We start from the raw sequence: 5,552 nt of genomic DNA on the forward strand, positions 1-5,552 counted from the left end.
AGGGCCAAAATGTTGGCTTTCCTTGTATCCCTCCTTTTTCTCTAATTTTGGTCTGCAAACCTAGGTTATTAACCATCCAGAAGAAAAGCCTATTGTTATTATCAAACGATTTGGGCTATCAATCTTAATCTCACTATTTCACTGCATTTCAAACATCTTAGGCATAATAGACCTTAGAAGTCTTAATTGACCTTTGGCTTTCCTTGTAGCCCTCCTTTTTCTCTAATTTTGGTCTGCAAACTTAGGTTGTTAACCATCCAGAAGACAACTTAGTTGTTATTATCGAAAAACTTAGGCTGTTAAGCTTAACCTCACTATTTGTCTGCATGTTAAACATCTTAGGCATAATATGGAACAGGTATTTTTCATCAAGTATTGATATGTTGAAAAAATTATTCTTCTTATTTGAGAAATTTCATCCTTGACCAATATAAAAAACTGGCACATGACATTCAGGACCTGGGCCATATGTTGAGCAAGGGCTTTAACCTGAAGGACTAGATCTATGGTTCCTACCCCTCAAGGTTAATGGATAAAACTACCAGTCAGTCCAATGAGTACAATGCTATTTGTGATATATATTGGCCTAAATGTGGGAAGTGTCTGTAATGAGGGGTCTGATAGTTTCCTTGACTTATGCAAATCCCCAGGTACGGTGCACTGTCCAATGTTCAGGTAGATGCTATCAGCCTATGGGGCCACAGACCCGTAAGGTTTCCACAATGGCCAATCAGTTGATACCCTACTAATGAGCTTATAGACATCCCAACACTTATTTGTATAATTAATAAGCAATGTATGGGTACACAGTTCAAGTGGCATCCACCTTGCAGTGTGGTTCTCCACCTATATTTTTACCTGTTGAATATGAGGTGAGGCTACATCCAGCAATGCTACTTGGTCTCCCATCATCTGCCCCAGCTATTGTAGATAAAAAGCCTCAATCCTTGGGTGATAGATGTGCTCTTCAACACCTCAACAGTTCAGTCTCATTAATCCCAGACAGAACTTGCTGCTGGTGTTGCTGCCAGTCAGTCCAACTGAGTAGGGTCGCTAGAGTGATTCTATGCAGGAGGCCCTTGGCAGCATCAGTCTGGCATTCAGTACACAGCTAAAAGTGCGATTGGCATACACAGAGAAATGTGTGTACCCAGGAGATAGTGCTGTTAGGATGACTCCTCCTGTTCAGAGTAATAGGCAGAAAGAGAAACCATTGTAGGGAGATCCCTCCCTTCCTGGAGGATGCAAGCCATATGTTCATCTTGTGATAGGACTGAGGCAGGAATCATCTTACCCCAAGTGTAGAAAAAGAAAACAAAATTCCTTTTAGTACAGGGGGCAAGGAAGTTGGTGCTAGGTCCATTTCCTCCACAGGGATAGGTCAAGCAGCTATGACTTCACTGCCTTTTAGGATGGTGGCTCCAGCATCAGGTCAGCAGGTCACTAAAGTTCCTAACAACCATGTTGAAGTCCAGATCTGAGTTCCACTCAGTTTCAGACTAGGGTATCTGTGGGTCAATCACAGGTCCATTGAAAATGGACCCCCAGCTCTATCTGTTCCAACAGATGGAGGATTAAGGCTCAGTGCCTTAGGTCCTTGCTCTATAGGGTGGATGCTCAGATGAACCGGCTGTGCTTTCAAGGGATGGTCCCACAGGCTGTCACTCATACCTTGGGGTTTTCTCACTCATACCATTGAGCAACAGATAGCCTGTGGTAAGACCCACACCCACACAGTGAACTTTGGAGCCAAGTAGACCAGTTTGGATTTTAGCAGCCCACTATACCTTTCAATCTTACCTGTGGTCTGTGGCTGGTAAGGTACATGGAAGTAACGTCTGACATTGTCTTTGGCCCATTGTTGAACCTGAGCTCTAGGAAATAGGTTCCCTGGTCAGATGCTATTCCTAATGGCATCCCACACACAGAGGTCAACCATTGCAATGCCTTAGTGTGAAGACTTGGTCAGCTGAAGGAATAGGGTACTCAAAGCCTACATCTATGGCTGTATCTATGGTAGAGCACATATATGTTCCTGGGAGAGAGGTAAAGACCAAATTTAATCTACCTGCCATTGCTGTAGTGTGTGGGATGCTCATAGTGTCTTGCCAAGCTGTGTGGACATCCTGCTATCCCAGGGAGACAAATAGGAACACTAGAGACATGACTTTACCACAGCCTTTGACTCAGGAAGAGTCAGGTCCAGGTGCCACCACTACACATCTACTTGCATGGTGCAGGGCCATACGTGTCCTAGTTTCTTATGAAGTTATAACACCACTAAAGAAGGTACCTTTAAAGAGTGTCTACTTTTGTTAAGGCGTATACTAAGTCATTCTCCAGTAAGAAGAGGGCCTTATGTCCTGAAACATGACATGATCAGTTGTTTGGTTACACTCCTGTAATTCTCATCATAAGTCAGCATCCCACAAGGGGCAGTGCCCTATCTGCCAGTTCTGGGCTGCCTGAGTCAGCAGCCAAAGTATCAGGTCCCTAAAGACAATCCAACTGTCTGTACACATATGCAGGGGACCTGCTTCATTCATCATAATCACACTGTCTACAACTCTTCCCATTGGCTAGATCTCCCTGTCCCAGTTTCAAACCAGAGGGTTTCCATGCTGGGCTGGGCATTGAAGGGTTGAGCCACAGCTGCACTATCCATATACCAAGCCTTGGGAAATGGTCCTTCTTTCTCTTTTGCAGGGGAGGTAGGCACAATGATCTGTAAACCACCATTCTGTACAGTTTTATGTGCTGTGTACATCATGGTTCCCAACACTGTTGCCAACTTGGTTGCCAAATGGATGGACAAAAATCTGCTATAAGTATGTCCCCAAACTGTGAAGTTAAGGGTTATGTGCTGCACTTGGTGAATTCGCTCCTGGATCAGACATCAATGTATATATTTATCCCTCTATCTATTATTTGTCTTGCACTTTTACTGTCTGCTGTTCTGTTATTCCTTCACAGGCTTGCAGAGCAGAGTACAAAGCTGCTAACTGTTTCTCAATCAGGAAAGATCAGCTCTTGGATCCTTTCCACAATTGTTACCAAAATCCAGTAGGGTGCTTCTGTTTCCTCTGCTTTGGCCATAGGGCCCTGCCAAACTCAACATCCTCCACATTTCCTGTTAGGGTACATGGCAGGTATGGCCAACAACGTGGAGGGCTTACACTTGTATAGTTGCTCTTTTTTTTAAACTTCATTTATTATGCAGTTTATTTTATTTTATTGAGAAACAAATACCAATGAGGCAGTTTCAAAACTGATTAATAGGACAGTTTCAATAATTTATACTTTGCATATTGTTATCTTCTTAGTGGTTATCCATACCACAAGAAGCAGACAGGATATCCTGTTCAAACACTATTAGTACAAATCTTTCTTCTCATTGAATTAAGTGAAAGTAGCTGTATATCTATCCCAACTATTCTGTATATAAAAATGCAAAATGGTACTTCCTTTGTATACCCTTTTTTGTTTAGTCATGTCAGAGATGGGTATTCCATTAGTATCTAATTACTAAAGGATCATGAGTTCAGGAAAACAATCCAACACAGTCTAGCACTCCATAATAGTATTGGGTTATCCACAGAAGTTGTTGACTTGAGCCTTTCACAGCTCAGCATATTAATATGGCTTTACTTTATATACCACATTTTTATACCTTTCTGCTGGGTGGTTAAGATGAAGGTAAAACAAGGCCTATATAACAAGAAATGTAACTTTTGTATCTGATAAGGTCAGTGAAGTACCCTCAGGATTTATCCTGTAACCCTGTACCACACTTTGTAGATCCTTTGTCAGTGTCTGCCATGTGGATGAGTAACGGCCATTGCTTGACCAATTTGCTCTCGGTGAAAGCCTGAGAGAATGTTTTCTCTCCATGTGACTCTCCTTAGGCACAATCTCCATCATTGATCACTTTCCTCTGTGGCCGCATAATCTCCTTGATCAGAAAATTTGGGACACAACAGAGTTACGTGATGTAAGAGTATAGGTTCTCCTATATCCTGAGTTTTCACTGACCTTGAAAGGCTAGGGCCAAAATGTTAGCTGATCTTGTAGACCTTCCTTTTCTCTAATTTTTGATCTGCAAACTTAGGTTGTTAACCCTCCAGAAAAGATTATTACCCTGCAACATAAGCAGTTCAGTTTACCCTATCTGTCTAAATATCAAACATCTTAGGCATAATATGGAACAAATATTTTCCATCAAGTATTGATATGTTAAACTTTAAGTCCCTACAGAATATGAAGAAAAAATAATTAAAAAATAGGAATAAACACATATTTTTACACAGAAATTTAGAAATCTAGCCATATATAACATTGTAGCAGGACAGTCCTGTGACTTTTTTTGTTGTGTCTTTTTTCATTGATTACTCTTTATTAAAAAAAATCAAACAAAAAAACCCCAAACTTTTATTTGAGAGAAAGTATGATAACGATTGGTATGTCATGATGAGAAGTACGTATTTAGAATACCAGAATGACAGGCATTCCAAGCATGACCCGTCTATTACACGTTGCTATCTTCAGTGCAGTTGCTTGGTTCACACGGATCAGCATGTACAGTTAGTGAGGGTGAGAATCCTACCAATTAACTGCTAGTTTCAAAAATCTGCTGATATATCTCAGGATCATTGCCTTACCCATCTTGTGCATATAAATGTATGATTTTGCCTCTGTCATGTTTCCTAGCTTTTTTCCTTGTCCTCTCTTCATTGTTTAATCCTTAAGTTCTTGCTTTTCTTTTAAGTGTGTTATACCTTTCAATTTTTATTTCTTCTTTTGAGTTCTTATACTAGGGAGAGTATATGATTTTTACATGTGTGGGTCTGGCTTATTTCACCTATGAGTATATTTTTGAGTGGAATCAACTTATATATGAAGGCTTCAAGTTTATCATTCTTTATAGCTGAGTAATACTCCATTGTATAAACGTATCACATTTTTTTTATCCATCCTCAGGTGATGAACATCTTGGTTGTTTCCAAGATTTGTCTATCACTAATTGTGCTCTTTAATCATAGGTACACATATATCACTATGATATGACATTTTCAGTTCCTTAAGGAAAATTCCCAGTAGGGGAATAGCTGGCTTCAATGGGATTTCCAGTCCTACTTTATAAAGGAGTCTCCACATGGATTTTCATAATGGTTGCACCAGTCTACATTCCTAGTTGCTTTCTTTGAGTCATGAAAATTAGCTTGCACTGTGTATCTTCAGTCCCATGTCATGTCCTTTCTGGTCAACTGTTATATTTGTTACAGCACGATAGATAGATATAGTACAATTGGCAAGCAGAAACACAGCAAGCCTACATACACCTGTAATTTTCATTCTCTTCTGGGCCTGGGTTATGTCTGGATCTTATCAGTTTTAGCACTGAGAGTGACTTTCTTCTTACCCAAGCAGATCACACCCAAGAATTTGACAGACAAGACAGGTCCCTTGTCTTTGTTGAAAGCCTAACCACAGGCCAAAAATCTTCCTTCAGATTGTGTGTGGTGGTTTATAATTCTATAAGGCAACCAGATGTT

Source organism: Octodon degus, unplaced genomic scaffold, assembly GCF_000260255.1.
Source record: "Octodon degus isolate 3935 unplaced genomic scaffold, OctDeg1.0 scaffold00028, whole genome shotgun sequence".
Classification (NCBI taxonomy): Eukaryota; Metazoa; Chordata; class Mammalia; order Rodentia; family Octodontidae; genus Octodon; species Octodon degus.